The following is a 9,801-nucleotide window of genomic DNA, read 5'->3' as shown; positions in this document are numbered from 1 at the left end:
AGACCCGGGAAGGGGGCGGGCCTGCCGCGCGGAGTGGGCGGGGCCAATGGAGTGACAGGCACGTGAAGCCGCTGGGCAGCTCCAGGGTAGGAGCAGGGGGAAGGTTCCATGGGCATGGGGAGGGGAGATGGGACGGTTCCATGGGGTGGGGGAAGGTTCCATGGATATGGGGAGGGGAGATGGGAAGGTCCCATGGGCGGGAGGGGGAAGGTTCCATGGGCATGGGGAGGGGAGATGGGAAGGTCCCATGGGCGGGAGGGGGAAGGTTCCATGGACATGGGGAGGGGAGCTGGGAAGGTCCCATGGGCGGGAGGGGGAAGGTTCCATGGGCATGGGGAAGGGAGATGGGAAGGTCCCATGGGAGGGGAGATGGGAAGGTCCCATGGGCATGGGGAGGGGAGATGGGAAGGTCCCATGGGCGGGAGGGGGAAGGTTCCATGGGCATGGGGAGGGGAGATGGGAAGGTCCCATGGGCGGGAGGGGGAAGGTTCCATGGACATGGGGAGGGGAGATGGGAAGGTCCCATGGGCGGGAGGGGGAAGGTTCCATGGGCATGGGGAAGGGAGATGGGAAGGTCCCATGGGCGGGAGGGGGAAGGTTCCATGGGCATGGGGAGGGGAGATGGGAAGGTCCCATGGGCATGGGGAGGGGAGATGGGAAGGTCCCATGGGCGGGAGGGGGAAGGTTCCATGGGCATGGGGAAGGGAGATGGGAAGGTTCCATGAGGAGGATGGGAAGGTTCCGTGGCGGGTGGGAATGGCATTTGGCGTGGGGGAGAATGGCTACTTATACTATGGGTACTTATGTTCTTAAGTTTGGTGAAAGACCTGGTATAAATATTGATTGACTCCCTGTATCCATGTGCTTGTTAACACCCTTAAAGAATCCTAATAGATTAGTGAGGCATGATTTCCCTTAGAAAAGCCACATTGGCTCTTTCCCCACAAAACACATTATTGATTGGTCTGATCATTTTGTTTTTACCATAGTTTCTACCAGTTGCTGGGTACTGACCAGCGCCCCCTCAGCCCCCAAAAAAACCATGATTTCTCTTCTACCATCCTTAGGGAGGAGGGCTGGGACAACCCTCACCTCTACCCCAGGCCTCACTCCTGCTCCGCTCTTTCCCGCCCTGATCCACCCCCATCCCGCCTGTAATTGCCAGGATGTTCTCTGAAGCTCTTTTTAAAAATCAGTTCAACTGCCCTCTACATGCCAGCCTGGTACAAGAAAATGATTACTTGGAATTTGAAAAATGTCACATTGGACCATTTCCCATAGTCTCTCAGTGTGTCTTGTCTTCCCTTTGCCTGTCTTATTTAGGCCTTCATCCTGCAAATACTTTCAGTCTTAATGTTCAGCATTTGTGTTATTTCATGGAAGTCTAAAGGGCTACTCACATAAATAAAGTTACTCACATGCAAGTCTTTGCAGGTTTGGAGATGATGGCCAAATCTTCAGGTAGGGTTGCCAGATGGTTTAACAAAAAATACCGAACATCTCCCCCCTCCCCGCAAAAAAACAAAACAAAACACCAGGAAAAATTCCGTTGAGAAAAAAAAGGGGGAAACCAAAGTTGTTAAGAAAAAAAAAAGGGGCACCACGACTTTAAATGGCCCTGTGCTCCTAACTCCCCGGCCCCCACCAGACACTGCAGGGGAAAATTGTCCCCGCCGGGCTTCTGTCCGAGGGAAACAGGAAATACTGGACAGTTCACATGTCCAGTATTTTCTGGTTTTTTAACCGGACGGGGGACCCAAATAACGGACAGTCTGGGTGAAAACCGGACACCTGGCAACCCTGTCTTCAGGAGAAAAGATTTTTTCCAGTAACACTAAACCGGCATACACCCCTAATGTAGGCACAGTTTATACAGGCAAAAAAGTGTTTTTGGTAGTATAATGTATACAGTATAAGGGTGGTTTTACTAGTAGAACTCTATCCACACTAGGACTTTTGCAAATATAGGCTTATTACACACACACACACACACACACACACACACACACAATTCCTAATTGGTGTTACTACACCTGCAAATGTTTCCAGTAGACCTGGAGTTAGTCTGTAAGCTCTTTAAGGCAGGGCCTCTTCGATGACTTTTAAACAGGATACTGGGAATCATTAAGAAGGGGATAGAGAATAAGACAGTGAATATTTTATTGCCTCTCTTTTAATCTATGGAACACTCACGTCTTGAATACCGCGTACCGATGTGGTCGCCTCCTCTCAAAAAAGATACATCGGCATTGGAAAAAGTTCAGAAAAGGGCAACATAAAAATATTAGGGGTATGGAATGACTGCCATCTGAGGAGAGATTAGTGAGAGCTTTGGTGAGGTCAGCCCCCAAATACGCTTAAGTTCTGCAGGACCTTAAGTGCAAAAATATGGTCAGAATTTGGGAACTTCATAGGAATAAAACTCTGGACCCGTGGTTCTTAGATACCTCAGGAAAACTGAACTCTGGCAGGCCTCGTCCTCTAGTCTAGAGTTTGGGAGCTTACTTACCTTCTCTGCAGACCAGAAGTTCTCTGCATCTCTCTGCCACAGAATTCCTAAATGTCACAGGCCCAGAACACTTGGGAAGCCCAAGTAAAAGCTCTACAACAACCAAGTGAAATACTCCGGGGCCAAGCCTCAGATCATCAGAACCCGTCAAAAAGTTAAGAAATATCAATGTTAAGATTGAATGCCAAAGCCTGCCTCGGTTACCATGTGTATGCTTTCTGGTGCAGTCTTTAACCATGAGGTCACAAGTTTTCCCAGACGATACAATATTACAATACAACCTTTAATTTGTTGAGTCTAGGATCTCAGATACACATGCATCTCAGATTGCAGAAAAATTGTATTATGGCACTGAATTTCTCCCTGGACAACTAAATAGGCTAAGTTACCGAGGAGACAAATGAAGCAAAAATTTAAAAGGAATTTAAGATCATTTAAATCTGTTTATTTGTAGAGAAAGGGCTTGAGAAGTCCGATTAAGAATATTAAAGTGGAGTCCATGTGAACCAAAAAGACCAGCGAATTCAGCCAAATAGTTTTCCCCTTCTATAAAATGCCTTCAAGGAATCAAGGAAATTCGTACAGCTGTCACCACCACACATACATTTTATCTGGGCAAGTGTTTGCCAAAAAGATTAAGTAAGAATGGTAGTGATAGGTCTAGGAACCTCTGAGAAGCAAACAATAGGCAGAAGACATACTAAAGAAATGTGCACTGTCATTTCAAAGAGGAACAATAATGGGCACAAGGCCAGCACAGATCCTGGGTGAGCTCCAGATGTCTCCCTTGACAATTACATCTTCCAAGACTCAGATTACAGGGCAGACGAACAGTCAAGCTCAGATTTAAAGCTTAACAATCAGTATCTTGGACAGACACATAGGAGGGAAAGGACACCAAATATAGTTTGTATTGGTAAAGGGATTTCTCTCTATCTGGACAAATACAATAGTCTGTTAGAATCATAGAATCATAGAATAAAAGGACTGGAAGGGACCTCGAGAGGTCATCGAGTCCAGCCCCCCGCCCTCAAGGCAGGACCAAGCTCTGTCTACACCATCCCTGACAGATGTCTATCTAACCTGTCCTTAAATATCTCCAGAGAGGGAGATTCCACCACCTCCCTTGGCAATTTATTCCAATATTTGACCACCCTGACAGTTAGGAATTTTTTTCTAATGTCCAATCTAAACCTCCCCTGCTGCACTTTAAGCCCATTACTCCTTGTCCTGTCCTCAGAAACCAAGAGGAACAAATTTTCGCCTTCCTCCTTGTGACACCCTTTTAGATATTTGAAAACCGCTATCATGTCCCCCCTTAATCTTCTTTTTTCCAAACTAAACAAGCCCAGTTCATGAAGCCTGGCTTCATAGGTCATGTTCTCTAAACCTTTAATCATTCTTGTCGCTCTTCTCTGTACCCTTTCCAATTTCTCCACATCTTTCTTGAAATGTGGCGCCCAGAACTGGACACAGTACTCCAGCTGAGGCCTAACTAGTGCAGAGTAGAGCGGCAGAATGACTTCACGAGTTTTGCTTACAACACACCTGTTGATACAACCTAGAATCATATTTGCTTTTTTTGCAACAGCATCACACTGTTGACTCATATTCAACTTGTGGTCCACTATGACCCCTAGATCCCTTTCCGCCATGCTCCTTCCTAGACAGTCGCTTCCCATCTTGTATGTATGGAACTGATTGTTCCTTCCTAAGTGGAGCACTTTGCATTTCTCTTTATTAAACCTCATCCTGTTTACCTCTGACCATTTCTCTAACCTGCTAAGGTCATTTTGAATTATGTCCCTATCCTCCAAAGAAGTCGCAACCCCACCCAGTTTGGTATCATCTGCAAACTTAATAAGCGTACTCTCTATCCCAATATCTACATCTGTTAAATGATTTTAATGCAGTTTCTAGTCACTGGGCCAGATTCTGCTCCATATTACAGTGGTGTAAATCTGGAGTGACTCCACCGGCTCTACATTTACATTTTTAGCTTCTCATGCAGGGCAATGTCAGTTTATTAACATCCAATCAATTCTTTTACTTCTAGCCTTTCTACCATCTATTTGGGGGTGGCTCTTTGAGTCCCTTTCCATTCTGTCTAGAAGCAGCTCCTCAGAAATGCCAATGCTCAGCAAACCCTTTTGTATAGCATCCGTGCATCTAGTTTTAGGTTCTCCGCCCCTGCTCTTGGACTCCTAAGTCCTGGTCTACGCTACACGGTTTTAGCGACAAAAGTCAGTTCTTGTCCACAACACACAGAAAATGCAACCATGCTAGGCCAACATCAAGGAGCTGCGGCTGGCCTACCAGAAGGCAAGGGAGGCTAGCTCTCACTCTGGTGTGGCGCCAAAGAGTTTAAGGAACTGCACACCACCCTTGGTGGGAACCTCACCTCCACTGCCAAGAGCCCCACAGATACTTCAGGGGAACTGGAGGCCGTGGCCAGAGAGTCAACCCTAGTGGCAAAGTGGTTGGCAAAAGGGGCAGGAGGAGGATATGGAGCAAACGGCAGGGTCATCCAGTGGCAGGGGAGGGTCCAGTCCCAGCCCCCCACCTCTGGCGCACAGGGTGTAGGAGAGGGGAGCTCTGGTAAGTGCTCATTTTGCTTTGATACTGCATAGCAGAGTGAGCTCTCGTACTCTGTTAGTTGGTAGAAGAGGCAGAAATTAACAACAGAGCTTGGCCATCTATGCCAGGAGCAGGCAAAATACGGCTTGAGGGTTGAATCCAGCCCACCAAACCACCGGACCTGTCCCGCAGGCACAGTGGGAGCCTCAGCCTAGCTCCCTGCCTGCTCTGTCCCTGCATGTTGCTCAGAGCAGCTCTCTGAACGCTGCGAGCCCAGGGGAGGAGGGGAGAGGCTTTGCATGCTGCCTTTGCCCCCAGCACAATCTTTCAGTTCCCATTGGTCATTTTCCAGTCAATGGGAGCTGCCTATTGCAGGACAGGCAGCACAAGAAGTACTCCTCCCTCCCACCCCCCCCCCCCACCTCACAGCATTCAGAGCACCACACATGGCTCCTGCCTGGCTGAGCAACCTGCTAGGCAGGGCTGCTGGCCAGGAGCTGCCCAGGTAAGTGACTCCCAGCCAAAGCCTGCCTCTCAGCCCACACTCCCTACATAACCCTAGGGCTGTGTCTACACTGGCGCGATCTTGCGTAAAAGCAGCTGCTCTTGCGCAAAAACTTGCTGCCTGTCTACACTGGCCGTGTGTTCTTGTGCAAGTAAACTGGCGTTCTAATGTATGAAATCAGGGCTTCTTGCGCCAGAACTCTGACGCTCCTGCTCAGGAAGAAGCCCTTTTGCGCAAGAGCTCTTCCAGAAGAGGCCAGTGTAGACAGGCAACATGAATTTCTTGCGCAAGAAAGCCCGACGGTTAAAATGGCCATCAGAGCTTTCTCACGCAAAAGAGCGTCTACACTGGCACGGATGCTCGTGCGCAAAAGCACATGCCTGTGTAGACGCTCTCTTCTGGAAGAGTTCTTGCGCAAGGAGCTGCCAGTGTAGACGTAGCTTAACTCTCTGCACCCCTGCTCCTGCACCCATACCGCTTCCCAGACCCTGCACCCCTTTCTATATTCCTCCTCCAGGTCACAACCCCCTCCTAGTCCTTGCACTCCAATCCCTTACCCCTAGTTGCAACCTACATCCCTGCACCCCCTTCTGAACTCCTTCCACAGTTCACAACCCTCTCCTGCATCTTAGTCTCCTGCCCCAGGTCACAACCCCCTCCTTCATCCAAACTCCCTCCCAGATACCACTTCCCATCCTGCACCCCAGTCCCTTACCCCAAGCTCCCTTCTGCACCCAACTCCTATTCCAGACCTTGCACCTCCTCCATTAATATCATGGGAGATTGTGGCCCTTGACCACTTACCAAATTCTTGGAGTGCCGCCCCTTCAAAAATCATTGCCCACCACAGCCTAGAAGCTGAGGGAGAGATGTCACTGCTTCTGGAGCGCTCCCAAGATCAGCGCTAACCAGAACCCTCACCCTCTCCTGTGCCCCAACACCCAGCCCTGGCCCCCCTCACCTTCAAAGTCCGACTGTTGTTGTGAGAGGGGTGCTGAAGTGGCCTGCAACTGTCCCAGCAGTGGCTAAAGTGGCTGCTGCCTGAGCTGCTGAGGCGGCCCCCAGGCCAGCTGCACTGGCTGCTGGCAGAAGTCCTGGAGGTTCTGGGAAGTAATGGAATGGGTGACTTCTGTGACCCCCATGACCAGCTCACCGCCCTAATCGTCTTGGGATCCCGCTCAGCACTAATGGCCCGCCATGGCAAGCTGCTCCGTGAACACCAGCAGCAATGTTGAATTATCTGTTTTCACTGATTCACTTCATAGAACACTAGAACTGGAAGGGACCACGAGAGATGGTCAAGTCCAGTCCCCCGCCCTCACGGCAGGAATCGGTTTCTATTTTGCCTCTCGTTAAATTGTGCCGATCCAGCTGCGTGGTGCTCATAAAAAAACCTCTTAAAAATAAAGAATAATCCTTCAGCACCGTAGAGACTAACAGAAACTGTAGATGGTGTCATGAGCTTGCGGGGGAAAACAGCCCACTTCCAGGCTGGTCAGTAGCTCAGGCAGGGGTGGCAGGTGCCGAGTTTGCAAGGGCAGCCGAGGAACAACACAAAATGAAATAGAAAGCCCATGGCCTGATGGGACGGGTGGAACTACCCCATGGGACAGCAAACACATCCCCATGATGTTCCCAGAGCTACCGGTGGCAGAGGGTGACACAGGGAGGGGAGTTGTGCAATGGAATAGCGACCTGTGATGCAACCCTCCCTCTGATGATGCAAGAGCAACTACTCTAGTACACACTCTGCCAGCACACGGCGGGACGTGGGGATGTGCACAACTGATACTATTCAAGTGACTTCTGATCGTTGACATAACTTCAGTCAGTTTAACTCTGTAGACACAGCCTGAATTTAATGTCATGTTTCCTGTATATTCTTCCAGTCCTCTCATCACAGGCCCAAACCATCTAAGCCTGGACACCCTCAGTTTTCCACACTTGGTTTCCTGCCCTTTCCCATAATTTGTTCATGGAGACCGTGGTCCATCCTTGTATCTCCAAGCAACCCTCTCAACATTTTAATCTCAACTGTATTGAAGATCTGCGTCTGCTTCTTTCTCTGTCACCTGCCTTCAGTCAGACAAAGTGCAGAGCTGAATACAAGATAAAATGATGATTTTTTAAAATTATTTATACTGTGGGAGCACCCAGAAGCCACAGCCCTATTGTGTGCTAAGAATTATACAAACATATAATAAAGAGACAGTCTCTGTCCAATCGTATGTATATTATTTTTTTAAACTAAAAATTGCTACTAATGATACCGTAGATGACTGTCCTGAAAGAATGAAAAAAAAAAAGAATTTATTTTTCATTATTCATTCCTTCAGCAGTTTGCATGAAATTCATCCTGGGCATTGGATCTCACAAGGCCTATGCATCACTGAAATCTCACGTAAACCTTTAAGTCAGCAGGTCTCAAATTGGGTCACAACCCCATTTTAACGGGGTCGACGGGGCTGGCTGGCGTAGACTTGCTGGGATCCAGAGCTTGAAGTCGAAGCCTGAGCACTACCCCCCGGGGCTGAAGTCAGAGCTCATGGGCTTCAGCCCTGGCAGATGGAGCTCAAGTTACTTTGGCTTTGGGCCCCCTGGCCTGGGGTGGTGGGACTTGGGCAGATTTATGCTTCACACTTGGATCATGTGGTACGTTTTGTTGTCACAGAGGGGTAGCAATGCAATGGAGTTTGAGAACCCCTCCTTTAAGTGGTACATAGAGTTTAGTGCACGTTATGTATTTCACATAACAAAGGGCCTTTCTCACTTTGGTGTGGATTGATCCACTGGCCATCGATTTAGTGAATCTAGTAAAGACCCACTAACTCAACCACCAATCACTCTCCTGTTGACTCCGGTACTCCTGCAGAATGAGTTACAGGCTTGTCTCCACTTACAGGGAGATCAAAGCTGTGGAGTTTGATTTATCAGGGGTTTCATTTAGCAGGTCTAGTAAAAACCAGCTAAATCGACTGCAGATTGCACCTCTGTCAACTCCAGCACTCTACCAGGTCACAAAGAGTAAGGGAAGTTGATGGGAGAGTTTTGCCTGTCAACTTCCTGCAATGGTGATGCCATGGAAATTCAACCTAAAGTATGCTGACTCTAGCTACGCTATTCACGTAGCTGGAGTTGTGTATCTGAGGTCGACTTTCTCCCGTAGTGCGCATCTAGACTGCCCGCGGCTTTTGAAAGAAGATATGCAAATTTAGTGCGAATTTGCATATCTTTTTCCGATCCCGTTTTCAGACTTTTTTTTTTTTTTTTTAAAAAGCAGTATAGATGTGGTTCTTTCGGAAAAAAACACCCTTTTTTCGAAAGAAGCCTTCTTCCTAAAAGAATGAGATGTTCAGGGTTCTTTCAAAAAAGGGGGGGAGGTTTCGAAAGAATCGCGTCTAGACTGTGTTTTTATTCTGAAAAAACTCTTCCGAAAATGGGATCGGAAGAAGATATGCAAATTTGCACCAAATTTGCATATCTTCTTTTGAAAGCCACAGGCAGTCTAGATGTGCCCTTAGTGTAGACGTGGCCTAAAGGTATTCAACAGGAGAGGTTTTTTTCTGTTGAGCCTGAGCAGTGTGGCCCCCCACAGTAAGTAGATCTAAGCTATGTCAACTTGAGTTTCACTACTAATGTAACCGGGGTGGCCCGTGCGTATAGGCCAACTCGGCTGTCGCCTAGGGTGCCGCGTTAAACGGGGCACCCAATGATGACGTCACGTCATTGAGGGCTGTGGAGGCGGGGGCACCGATCGTGCATTCCGCCTGGGGCGCCAGCTGCCGGCAGCCCGCCTCGGGCCGCCCCTGAATGTAACTCAAATAGCGTAGCTTAAATCAACCTCTCCTTGTAGGGTAAACTGCCCCGTAATGGAAACAGGCTGGCTATTTTCTGTGCATAGTGTCAGTATTTTTTTTCTCAGGCACTAGCACATGCTGCAGAGATTCAGGAATTAGCTTAATTGAAAAGAGAATGGGTATATTGCAAAATCCCAAATTTATTACGTGGATACTGATTGACAACTATTTCAGTCTTCAGACTCTCCTTAATTCCCATTCACTGAAGAGTGGACATAACAGCAGTTCAAGGAACAGAAGAGGCTACTAGCTGTTATGTCCATGAATAAATTGATCCTAATTCACAGGATTTCCTGTTCTACACCAACTCCTGAGCATTAAAGTTTATTAGCACCTTTGTGAAGCTTCCCTGA

Source organism: Pelodiscus sinensis, chromosome 1 (genome assembly GCF_049634645.1).
Source record: "Pelodiscus sinensis isolate JC-2024 chromosome 1, ASM4963464v1, whole genome shotgun sequence".
Lineage (NCBI taxonomy): Eukaryota > Metazoa > Chordata > Testudines > Trionychidae > Pelodiscus > Pelodiscus sinensis.
This window is presented reverse-complemented; position numbering follows the sequence as displayed.